We start from the raw sequence: 21798 nt of genomic DNA, 5'->3' as shown, positions 1-21798 counted from the left end.
ATTAGAGATACATTTAGTTCAATGTTTTAATGCGTTGCACTATGAACATCCTCGATACTCTAGGGATTACGCTCACTTTCGCTCTCTGCGCAGTGCGTAAGTGAGCGAAACCCCTGGATTATCTAGGATGCACTATGAAAGGATTAAAACGTATCTTTCCAATGTTTACATAACTTTCGGAATACTCTAGAAATGGATTCTTCATTTATTTTGACATTCAGTTCCACGGACGAGTCTTAAATGCACGAAGTGGTCCTATGGTACAGTAAACGTTTACCCTATGGAACAGTAAATTTTTATACACTAATTTACTCTATGGTACAGTAAATGCTTACCATAATTACCCTATGGTGCAGTAAATGTTTACTTTGTGGGTGAAATGCATCGACATACTAATGTTTATGTGGGTGCTGCCTTCTTCGTATTTCTAGTAGCTTTTGAATAAATCTATGAACTCAATAAATACGATGTAGTTGAAGCCATGTCCCTTTTGATAACGATACACCTAACGCATTAATTAGGATTTATGTTAATTAGATTGGTAATTAACGCAACCAAAACAAAAAAACTACAGAGATAAACACTTGACAATAAATTACTATTTGTATTTAGAAATGAAAAATGAATTAAAAAATGAATAAATAAAAGTCGACACGCAGTGCATATTTCTGAGGTTAAGACACACACACAGGTAACTGCACCTTTAATATTCGGTCATACATGCATATGCAGTTTGCCAAAATTGATTGCACTGTATCACACAGCTATTTCGTCCTTCTAGGAATTATCGGCGATGCTAGCTATAGGTGACAAGAAGGTGAAAACCCATGTTGGGTCTAAACTATTGGAGAAACAGAAGGGGAGGTGGGTAAAACCACCTACTTTATAAGTTGGAATATTCAGAGTTGTACTGCTCATTTTAGATTAAGTCATTTATATAAAGTGTGTATTTTATGACCATTCCACTACACTAAATATATTACTGTGGCTATCGAGATTACAGCCAACCTCGGGACTAAAACATCCAATCCACCAGCAGAGTATGTACCTTATATCTTAGAATTTAAACGTAATTCACACATAAAGATAAGTATTTAAGAAATAAAATGATGTTAATTTGAGAATTAAAGGGACCTCTAGGAAGAACTTTGCGTCTTGATAAGTGCTTGTTTATATAATCTAACTAATATTGGGACATTAAGTAGCCGGACTAAACACAACCGTTTAGTACTCAGCGACTAAACAAAAATAAACCGCAATAAAACGACTTGGCAGAGACGTATACAATGTAGTATATTGCAGTGGCGGATCCAGAGTTTTTGGGGGGGGCTTCAGGAACACACACACACACACACACACACACACACACACACCCATCCCCCTGATAATTTTCTTTTAAAAACATGTTCACCATTTTCCTCAATTTGTCCCCATCTCTGGATCCACCACCACTGATATTGTGTGTCTCCTCAAAATTTGATAAATATAATTATACAAGTAGAGGATATTTTACCGGATTAGGATGACGACAGTTTTTACCACAGGGACCTACGAAACACTTACAGCTATACTTGGACCTAAACTGGGGTGTTCGGAGTAATTTTACAAGTTTTAGGGGTTTAGATCAACTTTCGGTAAAAAACAAACAAATGCCATCCCTAATGATGATAACAATAAAATGTGTAAAAATACCCTGAACACCTTATTTTAGGTCCAAAAATAGCTGAAACAAATTCTCAGGTCCATGCAGTTTTTACTATATGAAAACATGATAGGATATAGTAATGTCTGTTCTTTTTATACAGACCAGAGACGCAATCAATTCTCAAAGTGATCACCAAGCGATGAATTATACATAGGAGTTATTCCCCTTGTTATAGTACAAATCAGTAAAACACGAGAGTTACCTTTCTTCCAGGCAAAACAAAATAAAACAATTAAATACTAGAACAGCTTTTAATCACGAGAATTCCATTAGAATTTGATAACTTCTTAACTAACATGAGATGTATGCTTTCTGTAGATGTATTGTATTTTGTACTGTTTATATGTTCGACATCCTATTCAAGCCTGATGACCCGAGGGAAATTAGATCCCCAACCTGTAGGAAGATAGACATGTTTCGTACATATCATTTCAACAAATTTACCCAACTTTAAGTTTCGTATTTATTTAATATTTGAGTTACTTTTATACGGTGAGTTGATTGGAAGGGATACTACCCCATGTTTGGGTGCAGCTATTGGAATATCAAAATTAACATACAGACGTGAAAGCAGCATTTCCCCGTAAACCATGTATTCACTGGTGACAACACTCAACAGCGACAAAAAGCATACTCTACGCAGGCCGATAAAGGCTGATTGGTCCGAATGTGTAATCCCATTCACATTATTACCTAGACTATGATCTATCCCTGTCAGAAATTTCGCCCACCCATAAGAACACGGAACAGGAAACCACTAAACTATCTGACACGTTTAGCAGTATTGGCTTTCAACATCAATCTACAAAATACGAAAGTGATGATAATGAATGCCCGAAAGAAGCATTTGAAGACGCTGAGAACTTTTCGTATCCAAGGAGCGTCTTAACAACAAGAGGGGCAACTGACGAAGACATTACAACAAGCATCGATAAAGTCGTATCTAAGGAGCGTCTTAACAACAAGAGGGGGAACTGACGAAGACATTACAACAAGCATCAACAAAGCTCGTCGTGTGTTCGCCATCTTAAAAATACGGAATCCCTCCGAGATTACCATCAGAACAAAACTAGGAATTTTAACAGCAATGTTCCTCTTTATGAATCAGAATACTGGAAACTGTGGAATACGGAATCCCTCCGAGATTACCTTGTGAAAAGGCGTTTTGGTGCCATTTATAAGATCAGGCGACGAATTGTATTATCTAACAAAAATCTGAGAACATTATCCGGACAAGAGGACATCATTTCAATGGAAAAAAATGAGATGATTAGTGTATGTACTGAGGAAAGACCAGCATACCGTAGATATAGAGGTAATCTACTGGACGACTGATGGGAAGATAAAGGGAACGTGAAAAACGACACGGCACAGAACAACAGGGAAACAGCTGAAACAGATTGTATCCACCTGAAAAATAGTGGAAGTAAAAGTGAAAATGTATGACTTTTTCGCAAAGGGGCACGAAAAAATTTNAAAGACCAGCATACCGTAGATATAGAGGTAATCTACTGGACGACTGATGGGAAGATAAAGGGAACGTGAAAAACGACACGGCACAGAACAACAGGGAAACAGCTGAAACAGATTGTATCCACCTGAAAAATAGTGGAAGTAAAAGTGAAAATGTATGACTTTTTCGCAAAGTGGCACGGAAAAAAAATCGTAAGTGAGGAAGTAAGTGATCGTTATGGACGCAAAACAGAAGAAAAAGCTTGAAAAGATAAAAGTCTTGATCACTTTCGAGAGGCTTAACATATGAAACGCATTATAGTTTAAAATCTGGCAATAATAAGGGTATCGTCACTGAAGTATGCATATTTTTCGTTACTTTGATCAACGCAGTATTTAAATTCACACCTTCTATGAAGGGATTGTGTTTTACCATATTAAGACAAAATGCGAATATTTATCACTTTTGCAAAGTAACGCCGCTTGGGTGTGACGTACATCACATACTGTATAGGCAGTGGTTTACTTAACCCCATCCTCGATACTCCTGGGGTTACGCTCATTTTCGCTCTCTGCACCACTGGAATGTGTAAAGGCAAAGTTGAATGCACGCGGCTAGCTATATGTAGTTTTTGATGTCCATTATAAAGTATCAATGTTTGTTTGATGTTTGCAGCTCGATCCTTGTAAATTGGATGTAAAATGCAATACAGTTGATTGATTGATTGATATATGATTTGTCTCGGGTAAAATCTTGACCAATCGCCGACCGATAGCTGTCCTTTGAAGATTACAAAGGAGCGACACCCGACTTCAACGTAACCCCTGGAGTATCGACAATGACTTAAACCAATATTGCCTTCTGCACAAGGATGGTTCTAATGTTACCGACAGGACGATTGTTTCCCTTGCTGCTGGCTCGCGCTCTACTTCTTCCGTCGTCAACAATTGGAAACTGTGACATACGATGCTCTTAGAAAAGACAGTAATAGTAAATAGACACTTGTATTACCTACTTTATCAACACATATTTGGTACATAATACGAGAGCAAAATGTTTGATAGATAATCCTTTGAAAATCCGCAATAAATGTTAAGGCAGATGGTAACAATAAGTAACAGTATGTTGTTACCATTGTCATTACTGTACAATATACATGTACAATGTATGTTTCAGTCCTTTTCGAAATGTATATTCCATGAAATAACATGCTGCGATGCATTTAACAGAGTTCACAGTAGTTGTTCGAATGTTTGAAATAGAAATAAGAGAGAAAACTACCTGGGTTGATCTCTGGACATTAACACTGCAATGCCTATACTTTACCGATGTTGCCTTACAGGGAATATCAAAGCACAGCATCAAAATTATTCATCAGCAAAGCAAATGAAAAACTGGACAGGGACAGTTACTCTAAGCCAGGTAAACTGTTTTCGTTGTTTCATTATGGGCGGCCGTTTTAGGATAAAATACATAAACTACTTAAGAGCAAAAGATTTACACTTAAGTGGAAAAAACTGGACATAATGGCAAAAATTCACATAAAGGCAATCACTTTTTCACTTAAGGTCATAGGAGTGTATTGCTAAACGGAAGTAGGAAGTACATCCCTAGTTGAAAATCCAATGTAGGGAGATAGTATCACAATTTCCGCATATTCTAATGTTTAATATTAAACTGATGAATATTGTATGCTTATTATTGACGGAACAGTGTCCATATTTCTGTACTTCAGGAAACCGGCTACCTATTTTACTACTGTTTTCCAAGAACGATAACTCATTGCATGCAGTTACTATGTGTATATGGTTTTATTATAAAATGTCAATTTTTAATCGTTTATAGATGATTAGTTTTACACAATTTCAGCATTTATGAAATTAATATACATTAATGCAATACTAATCCATGTTAGTATCATTTTTATTGACATTATTTTGCAAAAGAAATGTGTGTTTCAAGGCTTTTTTCAAAATTCAATCCTTTTTACATAAATTTCCATTTAAAATCCTTAAAATTCTGACAACCTCTATTTTTTTGTGGCAGAAAATCCTAGTACCTTAAGTAGTTTATGTATTTTATCCTAAAACGGCCGCCCATATTTCATCTTTCTAAAAAAGGGAGACTACTCCCAAGTAAAAATAAAACACTAATGAAACAATTCTTCGCNACCTGAAGTTCTATAAACATACTCAGGGATTGGAAGAATAAGTATGACGTTTGTGTAATATCAAGAGCTGAATTTGGACACCTACAAAATACCCCAGCACGTAATGCAAATTAAATTGACCTCATATGTAACTAAAGGATAAGGTTAGCTCAGTTTGTTTTCCCGTTCCGATAGATATACTGTACATGTGTGTATTTATAAACAAAATTATATATACACGCCCACTGCTTACATGAGCCAAGAAAAGTAAGTCATTAGTTCTACATCTCAAAACGCCATTTTTATTTTGTCTTTTATGTGTATGTATACGCACGGACCTAGATAGCTAATTCCGATGTATACGATACGGTTCTACATAAACACAATATACAATGTAATCATGTGTATTGACAGACGAGGCTAGTACCCGTGGCTCTACGATAAAGAGATAAACATAATACGTCCAGTAACTTCCGTTTATCATGTGCAGGCGTCAGTATCTATAACGAATGATTACGTCTTAATAAGATCTTTATTAAATATCCCTGTCGCAGCTGAGCCAGGGTATTTCAGTCGACCAGGAAGCTCACCTGGCTACTAGTGGTTAGAGAAGACAGAATATCGAATGATTCTAGTTCCGGTCTAGCATCTGTTTTGCTACATCTGTTTTGCTACACCTTTTTTAACACATCTTTTACCACCATACTTGTTACCACACTTTTTCTATCACATCTATTCTACCACACATAATCTACCACACATATTCTATCAAACATAATATACCGAAATTATTCGACCACATCTATTTTACCATACCTATTCTACCACACCCATTCTACAACATCTATTCTACCACATCTGTTCTACCACACCTATTCTACCACATCTATTCTACCACATCTATTCCACAACATCTATTCTACCACATCTAATCCACCACATCTATTCCACCACATCTATTCTACCACACTTATTCTACCACATCTATTCTACCACATCTATTCCACAACATCTATTCTACCACATCTAATCCACCACATCTATTCCACCAAATCTATTCTACCACATCTATTCTACAACACTTATTCTACCACATCTATTCTACCACATCTATTCCACCACAGATATTCCACAAAATCTATTCTACCACATCTATTCTACAACACTTATTCTACCACATCTATTCTACCACATCTATTCCACAACATCTATTCTACCACATCTAATCCACCACATCTATTCCACCACATCTATTCCACCACATCTATTCTACCACACTTATTCTACCACATCTATTCTACCACATCTATTCTACCCCTCCTATTCTACCACATCTATTCCATCACATCTATTCTACCACACCTATTCTACCACACTTATTCTATCACATCTATTCCACCACATCTATTCTACCACACTTATTCTACCACATCTATTCTACCACATCTATTCCACCAAATCTATTCCACCACATCTATTCCACCACATCTTTTCTACCACACATATTCTATCAAACATAATATACCGAAATTATTCGACCACATCTATTTTACCATCCCTATTCTACCACACCTACTCTACAACATCTATTCTACCACATCTATTCCACCACAGATATTCCACAAAATCTATTCTACCACATCTATTCTACAACACTTATTCTACCACATCTATTCTACCACACCTATTCTCCCACATCTATTCCATCACATCTATTCTACCACATCTAAGCCACCACATCTATTCTACCACACCTATTCTACCACACCCATTCTACCACATCTATACCACACATCTATTTCACCACATCTATTCTACCACATCTATTCCATCACATCTATTCTACCACACCTATTCTACCACACCCATTCTACCACATCTATACCACACATCTATTTCACCACATCTATTCTACCACATCTATTCCATCACATCTATTCCACCACAGCTATTCTACCACATCTATTTCACCACATCTATTCTACCACATCTATTCCATCACATCTATTCCACCACAGTTATTCTACCACATCTATTTCCCCACATCTATTTCACCACATCTATTCTACCAAATCTATTCTACCACATCTAATCCACCACACCTTTTCTACCACACCTATTCTACCACACTTATTCTACCACACATAATCTACCACAGTTATTCTACCACATCTATTCAACCACATCTATTCATCTATTCCACCACAGCTATTCCACCACAGCTATTCTTCCACATCTATTCTATCATATCTATTCTACCATATCTATTATACCGCATCTATTCCACCACAGCTATTCCACCACAGCTATTCTTCCACATCTATTCTATCATATCTATTCTACCATATCTATTATACCACATCTATTCCACCACAGCTATTCTACCACATCTATTCTACCATATCTATTCTACCATATCTATTATACCACATCTATTCCACCACAGCTATTCTACCACATCTATTCCACCACATCTATTCTACCACACTTATTCTACAACATCTATCCTACCACATCTATTCCATCACATCTATTCTACAGCATCTATTCTACCACACTTATTCTACCACATCTATCCTACCACATCTATTCCATCACATATATTCCACCACAGCTATTCTACCACATCTATTCCACCAAATCTATTCTACCACATCTATACTACAACACTTATTCTACCACATCTAATCCACCACACCTATTCTACCACATCTATTCCACCAAATCTATTCTACCACATCTATACTACAACACTTATTCTACCACATCTAATCCACCACACCTATTCTACCACATCTATACCACCACATCTATTCTACCACATCTTATCCACCACATCTATTCTACCACACCTATTCACCCACATCTATTCTACCACATCTAATCCACCACACCTATTCTACCACATCTTTTCCACCACATCTATTCTACCACACTTATTCTACAACATCTATCCTACCACATCTATTCCATCACATCTATTGCACCACATCTATTCTACTACATATTCAACCATATCTATTCTACAGCATCTATTCTACCACATCTATTCCATCACATCTATTCTACAGCATCTATTCTACCACACTTCTTCTACCATATCTATCCTACCACATCTATTGCATCACATCTATGCTACCACATCTATTCTACCACACTTATTCTACAACATCTATCCTACCACATCTATTCCATCACATCTATACCACATCTATCCTACCACATCTATTCCACCATATCTATTCTACCACACCTATTCAACCACATCTATTCTCCCACATCTATTCCACCACATCTATTCTAACACATCTATTCCACCACATCTATTCTAACACATCTATTCCACCACATCTATTCCATCACATCTATTGCACCACATCTATTCTACTACATATTCAACCATATCTATTCTACAGCATCTATTCTACCATATTTATTCTATCACATCTATTCCACCACATCTATTCCATCACATCTATTCTACAGCATCTATTCTACCACACTTATTCCACCACATCTATTCTACCACACTTATTCTACCACATCTATCCTACCACATCTATTGCATCACATCTATTCTACCACATCTATTCTACCACACCTATTCAACCACATCTATTCTACCACATCTATTCAACCATATCTATTCTACAGCATCTATTCTACCACACTTATTCTACCACATCTATTCTACCACATCTATTCCACCACATCTATTCTACCACACTTATTCTACCACATCTATCCTACCACATCTATTGCATCACATCTATTCTACCACATCTATTCTACCACATCTATTCCACCAAATCTATTCTACCACATCTATACCACCACATCTATTCTACCACATCTATTCTACAGCATCTATTCTACCACACTTATTCTACCACATCTATTCTACCATATCTATTCTACCACATCTAATCCACCACATCTATTCCACCACATCTATTCCACCACATCTATTCCATCACATCTATTCCACCACATCTATTCTACCATACCTATTCTACCACACCCATTCTACAGCATCTATTCTACCACACTTATTCTACAACATCTATCCTACCACATCTATTCCACCATATCTATTCTACCACACCTATTCAACCACATCTATTCTACCACATCTATTCAACCATATCTATTCTACAGCATCTATTCTACCATATTTATTCTATCACATCTATTCCACCACATCTATTCTACCACACTTATTCTACCATATCTATTCTACCACACTTAATCTACCACATCTATTCTACCACATTTATTCCATCACATCTATTCCACCACATCTATTCCACCACATCTATTCCACCACATCTATTCTACCACACTTATTCTATCACATCTATTCCACCACATCTATTCTACCACACTTATTCTACCATATCTATTCTACCACACTTAATCTACCACATCTATTCTACCACATTTATTCCATCACATCTATTCTACCATATCTATTATACCACATCTATTCTACAGCATCTATTCTACCACACTTATTCTATCACATCTATTCCACCACATCTATTCTACCACACTTATTCTAACACATCTTTTCAACCACACTTATTCTACCACATCTATTCTACCACACCTATTCTACCACATCTATTCCATCACATCATTCTACCACATCTATCCTACTACATCTATTCTACCAAATCTATTCTACCCCATCTATTCCATCACATCTATTGCACCACATCTATTCTTCCACATCTATTCTACTACATCTATTCTACCACATTTATTCCATCACATGGATTCTACCATATCTATTCTACCACATTTATTCCATCACATCTATTCGACCACATCTATTCTACTCCATCAATTCTACCACACTTATTCTACCATATCTATTCTACCACATCTATTCCACCACATCTATTCTACTACATCTATTCTACCACATCAATTCTACCACACTTATTCTACCACATCTATTCTACCACATCTATTCCACCACATCTATTCTACCACATCTATTCCACCACATCTATTCTACCACATCTATTCCATCACATCTATTGCACCACATCTATTCTACTACATCTATTGTACCACATCTATTCTACCACATCAATTCTACCAAATCTATTCTACCCCACTTATTCTACCTCATCTATTCCACCACATCTATTCTACCACTTCTATACCACCACATCTATTCTACCACACCTATTCTACCACATCTATACCACCACATCTATTCCACCACATCTATTCTACCACATCTATTCTACAACATCTATTCTACAACATCTATTTCACCACATCTATTCCACCACATCTATTCTACAACATCTATTCCACCACATCTATTCTACCACATCTATTCCATCACATCTATTGCACCACATCTATTCTACTACATCTATTGTACCACATCTATTCTACCACATCAATTCTACCAAATCTATTCTACCCCACTTATTCTACCTCATCTATTCCACCACATCTATTCTACCACTTCTATACCACCACATCTATACTACCACATCTATTCTATCACATCTATACCACCACATCTATTCCACCACATCTATTCTACAACATCTATTCTACAACATCTATTTCATCACATCTATTCCACCACATCTATTCTACAACATCTATTCCACCACATCTATTCTACCACATCTATTCCATCACATCTATTGCACCACATCTATTCTACTACATCTATTGTACCACATCTATTCTACCACATCAATTCTACCAAATCTATTCTACCCCACTTATTCTACCTCATCTATTCCACCACATCTATTCTACCACTTCTATACCACCACATCTATACTACCACATCTATTCTATCACATCTATACCACCACATCTATTCCACCACATCTATTCTACAACATCTATTCTACAACATCTATTTCATCACATCTATTCTACCACATCTATTCTACAGCATCTATGTTTTAACATATTATAATTTCACTACATTAGCACATACTCTACCACACATACTCTACCACACCCACCAACCACACCTACTATACCACATATACTATACCACACCTACTATACCACACATACTTTACCACACCTACTCTACCACACCTACTTTACCACACCTACTCTACCACACCTACTCTACCACACTTACTATACCATACATACTATACCACACCTACTCTACCACACCTACTCTACCACACCTACTATACCACACATACTCTACCAAACATACTATACCACAAATACTCTACCACACATACTCTACCACACCTACTCTACCATACCTACTCTACCACACCTACTCTACCATACCTACTCTACCATACCTACTATACAACACATACTCTACCACACATACTCTACCACACATACTATACCACACATACTCTACCACACCTACTCTACCACACATACTATACACCACATACTCTACCACACATACTCTACCACTCATACTATACCACACATACTCTACCACACCTACTCTACCACACATACTATACCACACCTACTCTACCATACCTACTCTACCATACCTACTATACCACACCTACTCTACCATACCTACTCTACCACACATACTATACCACACATACTCTACCACACATGCTATACCACAGGTACTATACCACACATACTATACCACACATACTCCTCACCATACATACTCTACCATACCTACTCTACCACACATACTTTACCACACCTACTATACCACACATACTATACCACACATACTCTACCACACATACTCTACCATACCTACTCTACCACACCTACTATACTACACCTGCTCTACCACACCTACTATACCACACATACTATACCACACATAATATACCATACCTACTCTACCACACATACTAAACCATACCTACTCTACCGTACCTACTCTACCACACATACTATACCATACCTACTCTACCATACCTACTCTACCACACATACTATACCACACCTACTCTACCACACATACTATACCATACCTACTCTACCACACCTACTCTACCATACCTACTCTACCATACCTACTATACAACACATACTCTACCACACATACTCTACCACACATACTATACCACACATACTCTACCACACATGCTATACCACACATACTCTACCATACCTACTCTACCACACATACTCTACCATACCTACTCTACCACACAAACTATACCACACATACTATACCACACATACTATACCACACATACTTTACCACACATACTCTTCCACACATACTCTACCATACCTGCTTTACCACACCTACTCTACCATACCTACTATACAACACATACTCTACCACACATACTATACCGCACATACTATACCACACATACTTTACCACACCCACTATACCACACATACTATACCACACCTACTATACTACACCTACTTTACCATTCCTACTATACCCCACCTACTCTACCATTCCTACTCTACCACACATACTTTACCACACCTACTCTTCCACACATACTCTACCATACCTACACTACCATACATACTATACCACACCTACTCTACCACACATACTGTACCATACCTACTCTACCACACAAACTATACCACACATACTATACCATCCCTCCTCTACCATCCCTCCTCTACCATCCCTCCTCTACCATCCCTACTCTACCATCCCTACTCTACCCCCCCTACTATACCACACATACTCTACCACACCTCCTCTACCACACATACTATACCACAGAGACTCTACCACACATGCTATACCACACATACTATACCATACCTACTTGACCATACCTACATGCTATACCACACATACTATACCATCCCTCCTCTACCATCCCTCCTCTACCATACCTACTCTACCATACGTACTATACCACACATACTCTACCACACCTTCTCTACCATACCTACTCTACCATACTTACTCTACCACACATACTATACCATCCACACATACTATACCACACATAATATACCACACATACTCTACCACACCTTCTCTACCATACCTACTCTACCACACACACATACTATACCACACATACTTTACCACACATACTCTTCCCCACATACTCTACCATACCTGCTTTACCACCCCTACTCTACCATACCTACTATACCACACCTACTCTACCACACATACTCTACCATACCTACTCTCCCACACATACTCTACCATACCTACTCTTCCATACCTACTCTACCACACATACTATCCCCCACCTACTCTACCACACATACTATCCCACACATACTATACCACACATAATATACCACACATACTCTACCACACCTATACCACACCTACTATACCACACATACTATACCCCACATCCTCTACCACACATGCTCTCCCATACCTACTCTACCGCACCTACTATACCCAACATACTATACCACACATAATATAACATACCTACTCTACCACACATACTTTACCACACCTACTCTTCCACACATACTCTACCATACCTACTCTCCCATACATCCTCTACCATACATACTATACCACACATACTCTAACATACCGACTCTACCATACCTACTCTACCACACATATACCTACTCTACCATACCTACTCTCCCATACCTACTCTACCATACCTAGTCTACCATACCTACTCTACCATACGTACTATACCACACATACTCTACCAAACATACTATACCACAAATACTCTACCACACATACTCTACCACTCATACTATACCACACATACTCTACCCTACCACACATACTATACCACACATCCTCTACCACACCTACTCTACCACACATACTGTACCATACCTACTCTACCACACATACTAAACCATACCTACTCTACCGCACATACTATACCATACCTACTCTACCCCACATACTATACCATACCTACTCTAGCATACCTACTCTACCACACATACTTTACCACCCCTACTATACCACACATACTATAGCACACCTACTATACCATACGTACTATACCACACATACTCTACCACACCTACTCTACCACACCTACTCAACCACACCTACTCTACCACACCTTCTCTACCATACCTACTCTACCATCCCTACTCTACCACACATACTATACTACACCTACTCTACCACACCTACTCAACCACACCTACTCTACCACACCTACTCAACCACACCTACTCTACCACACCTACTATACTACACCTACTCTACCACACCTCCTATACCCAACATACTATACCACACATAATATACCACACATACTCTACCACACCTACTATACTACACCTACTTTACCATTCCTACTATACCCCACCTACTCTACCATTCCTACTCTCCCATACCTACTCTTCCATACATACTATACCACACATACTCTACCACACCTACTATACCCAACATACTATACCACACATAATATACCACACATACTCTACCACACCTACTCTACCTCACATACTATACCACACCTACTCTACCACACCTACTCAACCACACCTACTCTACCACACCTTCTCTACCATACCTACTCTACCACACTTACTATACCATACATACTATACCATACCTACTCTACAACACATACTATACCATACCTACTTGACCATACCTACATGCTATACCACACATACTATACCACACATAATATTCCATACCTACTCTACCATACATACTATACCATACCTACTCTACTACTATACCACACCTACTCTACCATACCTGCTCTACCATACCTACTCTACCATACCTACCCTACCACACATACTATACCATACCTACTTGACCATACCTACATGCTATACCACACATACTATACCATACCTACTTGACCATACCTACATGCTATACCACACATACTATACCACACCTACTATACTACACCTACTCTACCACACCTACTCTACCATACCTGCTCTACCACACATACTATACCACAGAGACTCTACCACACATGCTATACCACACATACTATACCACGCATACTCCTCACCATACATACTCTACCAGACCTACTCTACCACACATACTTTACCACACCTACTCTTCCACACATACTCTACCATACCTACACTACCATACATACTATACCACACATACTCTAACATACCTACGCTACCATACCTACTCTACCATACTTACTCTACCACACATACTATACCATCCACACATACTATACCACACATACTCCTCACCGTACATACTCTACCATACCTACTCTTCCATACCTACTCTACCATACATACTCTACCACACATACTATACCGCACATACTATACCACACATACTCCTCACCGTACATACTCTACCATACCTACTCTCCCATACATCCTCTACCATACATACTCTACCATACATACTATACCACATACTATACCACACATACTCCTCACCGTACATACTCTACCATACCTACTCTCCCATACCTACTCTACCACACCTACTATACCCAACTCTACCACACCTACTCTACCATACCTACTCTCCCATACCTACTCTACCATACATACTCTACCACACATACTATACCACACCTACTATACTACACCTACTATACCATTCCTACTATACCATACCTACTCTACCCCACATACTATACCATACCTACTCTGCCATACCTACTCTACCATACCTAGTCTACCATACCTACTCTACCATACCTAGTCTACCATACCTACTCTACCATACCTACTCTACCATACATACTCTACCATACATACTCTACCATACATACTATACCACACATACTATACCATACCTACTCTACCATACCTACTCTACCACACATACTCTACCACACCTACTCTACCACACATACTCTACCACACCTACTCTACCACACATACTATACTACACCTACTATACCACACATACTCTACCCCACCTACTCTACCATCCCTACTAAACCACACCTACTCCACCATCCCTACTCTACCACACATACTATACTACACCTACTATACCATTCCTACTATACCATACCTACTCTACCACACCTACTCTACCATACCTACTAAACCACACCTACTCCACCATACCTACTCTACCACACATACTATACCACACCTACTCTACCATACCTACTCTACCACACATACTATACCATACCTACTCTACCACACCTACTCTACCATACCTACTAAACCACACCTACTCCACCATACCTTCTCTACCACACATACTATACCACACCTACTCTACCATACCTACTCTACCACACCTACTATACTACACCTACTATACCACACATACTCTACCACACCTACTATACCACACATACTCTACCACACCTACTATACCACACATACTCTACCACACCTACTATACCACACATACTCTACCATACCTACTCTACCACACATACTATACCACACATACCCTACACACATGCTATACCACACATACTATACCACACATACTATACCACACATACTCTACCACACATACTATACCATACCTACTTGACCATACCTACTCTACCATACCTACTCTACCATACCTACTCTACCATACCTACTCTACCATACCTACTCTACCATACCTACTCTACCACACATACTCTACCACCCATGCTATACCACACATACTATACCATACCTACTCTACCACACATACTATACCATCCCTACTCTACCATACCTACTCTACCATACCTACTCTACCATCCCTACTCTACCATACCTACTCTACCATACCTACTCTGCCATACCTACTCTACCATACCTACTCTACCACACCTACTCTACCATACCTACTCTACCACACATACTCTACCACCCATGCTATACCACACATACTATACCATACCTACTCTACCATACCTACTCTACCACACATACTTTACCATGCCTACTCTACCATACCTACTCTACCATACCTACTCTACCACACATACCCTTACACACATACTATACTACACATACTATACCACACATACTCTACCACACATGCTATACCACACATACTATACCACACATACTCTACCATACCTACTCTACCACACATACCCTTAATACCTACTCTACCATACCTACTCTACCACACATACTTTACCACACCTACTCTACCATACCTTCTCTACCACACCTACTATACTACACCTACTTTACCATTCCTACTATACCACACCTACTCTACCATTCCTACTCTACCACACATACTTTACCACACATACTCTACCATACCTACTCTACCACACATACTTTACCACACTTACTCTACCACACATACTATACCACACATACTATACCACACATAATATACCACACATACTCTACCACACCTATACCACACCTACTATACCACACATACTATACCACACATACTCTACCATACCTACTCTACCACACATACTTTACCACACTTACTCTACCACACATACTATACCACACATACTCTACCATACCCTATCCTTACCGGTCATATTCTACTGCATATTTTTATTTTTTATTTAATCTTTGCCATTTTCTACATTTTGATCCTTGTCACATTTATCTTGTTTTTTTGCATCGTTCCTAAATTAAACACAAAATACCTACTCTACCATACCTACTATACAACACCTACTCTACCATACCTACTCTACCACACATACTATACCACACATACTCTACCACACATACTCTACCATACCTACTCTACCACACATACTATACTACACCTACTATACCACACCTACTATACCACACATACTCTACCATACCTACTCTACCACACCTACTATACTACACCTACTATACTACTCCTACTATACCACACCCACTCTACCACACATACTATACCACACATACTATACCACACATACTATACCATACCTACTCTACCATACCTACTCTACCATACCTACTCTACCACACATACTTTACCACACATGCTATACCACACATACTATACCACACATACTCAACCATACCTACTCTACCACACATACTATACCACACATACTCTACAATACCTACTCTACCATACCTACTCTACCTTACCTACTCTACCACACATACTTTACCACACATACTCTACCACACATGCTATACCACAGGTACTATGCCACACATACTATATCACACATACTCCTCACCATACATACTCTACCATACCTACTCTACCACACATACTTAACACACCTACTATACCACACATACTATACCACACATACTCTACCACACATACTCTACCATACCTACTCTACCACACCTACTATACTACACCTACTCTACCACACCTACTATACCACACATACTATACCACACATAATATACCATACCTACTCTACCATACATACTATACCATACCTACTCTACCATACCTACTCTACCATACCTACTCTACCACACATACTCTACCACACATACTTTACCACACATACTATACCACACATGCTATACCACACATACTATACCACACATACTCTACCATACCTACTCTACCACACCTACTATACTACACCTACTATACCATTCCTACTATACCATACCTACTCTACCACACATACTATACCATACCTACTCTACCATACCTACTCTACCATTCCTACTCTACCACACATACTTTACCACACATACTCTACCATACCTACTCTACCACACATACTTTACCACACATACTCTACCACACATACTATACCACACATACTATACCACACATACTCTACCACACCTATACCACACCTACTATACCACACATACTCTACCACACATACTCTACCATACCCTATCCTTACCGGTCATATTCTACTGCATATTTTTATTTTTGATTTAATCTTTGCCATTTTCTACATTTTGAACCTTGTCACATTTATCTTGTTTTTTTGCATCGTTCCTAAATTAAACACAAAATAGTACAATGTTGTTTTCTCTATATATTCTAAACAGGAAAAGTTACACTAGAACAGAGAGAACTTCAAAAGAACATCATTAAAAGGGACGACCCGTGTTATACTTAACATCAACATGGCTTCTTCATCCGCCAAAATATTTCGAAACGATATCCTGCACAAAGATTTCCAGGACTCAAACATGGAATTTACATGGGAGTTATACAAACGTCTGATGGCAACCTCACCTGGCGATAATCTATTCTACTCGCCGTTTTCGATCTCTGCTGCCATGTCAATGGTGTTTCTCGGTGCCAGAGGGCAAACGGCAGTCCAAATGGGTCCAGCATTAAAACTCCAGTCTTTAGGTCAGCGCGTGCACGAGGCTTTCGAAGATTACCTACAAGTGGCTATGATTGGAAACAAAGAGGTGACATTGAGGATAGCCAACAGACTATATCCCAACCAAAAGACAGATATTATGTCATCCTTCTTCGAGCTTTGTAAGAAACACTACCAGACTGATATCAAGGCAATGAACTATGACCCGCCCGAAACTGCAAGAAATGAAATCAACGGATGGGTGAGTGTGAAGACTGCACAGAAAATAAATGATCTTCTGCCAGAAGGGTCCTTAAACCCAATGACCGTGATGGTACTAGTAAACGCAATATATTTCAAAGCGGAATGGATGTTAAAATTTGATCAATATTGTACCAAGGAAGGGACATTTCACACCCTTAATGGTCGACAAGAGAAAGTGCAAATGATGTCTAACGTTGATAAACATTTTTGCATGAAGCGTGATGAAAAACTAAAGTGCAGTGCTTTGGAGTTGCCCTACAAAGGGAATGCTCTCTCAATGGTAGTAATTTTACCTGATGATAAAGATGGATTATCTGCCCTTGAAGATTCGCTTACCCCATCAAAGCTTCATGGGCTGATCAAACATATGACACCAACTGCAGTTAACGTGACTCTGCCAAAGTTCAAACTCGAATCTGAATTTGAGCTTTCAAAGATCTTCAAGGAAATGGGAATGGCTGACCTTTTTGAAGCGTCGAAAGCTGATATGTCTGGTCTAGACGCCTCCGGGAAGACATATCTTTCCGCCATCTTTCACAAAACATTTGTGGATGTCACCGAAACGGGAACAGAAGCTGCAGCTGCCACAGCTGTCGCAATGAATTGTTGTATGTCAATGAAGATGCCTTTGGTGTTCGATGCCGATCACCCTTTCATCTTTCTCATCAAAGACAATCGATCTGACACCATTTTGTTTTGCGGAAGATTTGTCGATGTGGCTTCTGTTTAAAAACAGGATTGAGCAAGTACAAATTTGCCACAACGTCAAACGCATTAGTATACTTTTTTAAATGAGATATATTATAAAAAAAACATGGTATGAGTATGTGAACTTTGTCATGTGAATTTCTAAAGTGCTACAGTGTATCAAACATAGAAGAAGGGACACAACTCGGATAGCTTACAAACTTATTTTCTCAGGGGAGCAACTCTGGAAGGCATTGGATGGAAATAATCCCAAAATAATATTATAGCTGGGTGTTTTAATAGGGGTCGTAGTATTAACCACTTTTGATACCAATTAAGGAACTAACGGTTCCTATGTTATACCCCTCCTATGTTATACTCCATCGCCATCCAACCCCCTTGCGTTACTCGGTCAAATTCTTCTCGATTCTATAATATTTGATACTAAATAGATCATTAATAAATTATACCAACGATCAGCATTTTTTTCAGCAGGAATGCAGTGAATGGTATAGGATTTGTTTAAATTGATGAATTCCATCAATTGCCCCTATTGGGGGGAAAACGAAATCTTAAATTTGTTTTGAATGCTGACGACATCTACAGGATCTCGTGACACTCATTCGCGGTTCAGTATTTTGCTATGGATTCTAAGGTACAGAACACAATCACATAATGCTGACCAAGATAGACAGACATGTTTTGCTCTTAGCATGAAATACTAAAATTGCATGCAATGAAGCGGAAATCACGGGATGCTATTTATCTCCAGATATTGAACAAAACNCTTTTTCAGCAGGAATGCAGTGAATCGTATAGGATTTGTTTAAATTGATTAATTCCATCAAATTGCTCCTATTTGGGGGAAAACGAAATCTTAAATTTGTTTTGAATGCTGACAACATCTACAGGATCACGTGACACTCATTCGCGGTTCAATATATTGAACAAAATATTATCTAGCTTAACCTTTTTAAGAATACAACAGAGATGTTTAAAATTATATTTAATATTTTATTTCAATAACAATTCAAATTCAATATATAACATTTAGTAATATTTACTGTTAAATATATTATATTCTTAACAAGTTTACGATAAAATATGATAAAGAACTGATGTGCAATATTCTAAATGCATGCTTTGCTTGCTTAAATCCTTTAAACAATCACGGATGTGAATATTGTTTTGTTTTGAAAGGGGGATAATCATACCAAGTCTAAAAATATTTTTGAATAACAGACCGGAATCAAATTGATACTTAAACAGTATCTGTACATTTCCAGATACACGTTAAGATGACAATTCTTTCAATGTATTTGAGTTACTGNATAGCCTACAAACTTATTTTCTCAGGGGAGCAACTCTGGAAGGCATTGGATGGAAATAATCCCAAAATAAATTATAGCTGGGTGTTTTAATAGGGGTCATAGTATTAACCACTTTTGATACCAATTAAGGAACTAACGGTTCCTATGGT

At 38.3% G+C, this 21798-nt stretch overlaps 1 pseudogene; it reads left to right on the top strand.

The window, feature by feature from the left end:
• Positions 1–5544: 5544 nt before the first annotated feature.
• LOC110458377 lies at positions 5545–20436 on the top strand (annotated as a pseudogene).
• The last annotated feature ends 1362 nt before the right edge of the window (positions 20437–21798 follow it).

Source organism: Mizuhopecten yessoensis, unplaced genomic scaffold, assembly GCF_002113885.1.
Source record: "Mizuhopecten yessoensis strain PY_sf001 unplaced genomic scaffold, ASM211388v2 scaffold9561, whole genome shotgun sequence".
NCBI classification, from domain to species: Eukaryota; Metazoa; Mollusca; class Bivalvia; order Pectinida; family Pectinidae; genus Mizuhopecten; species Mizuhopecten yessoensis.
The sequence above is the reverse complement of the archived record's forward strand: the minus strand, read 5'-3'. Positions and strand labels throughout refer to the sequence as shown.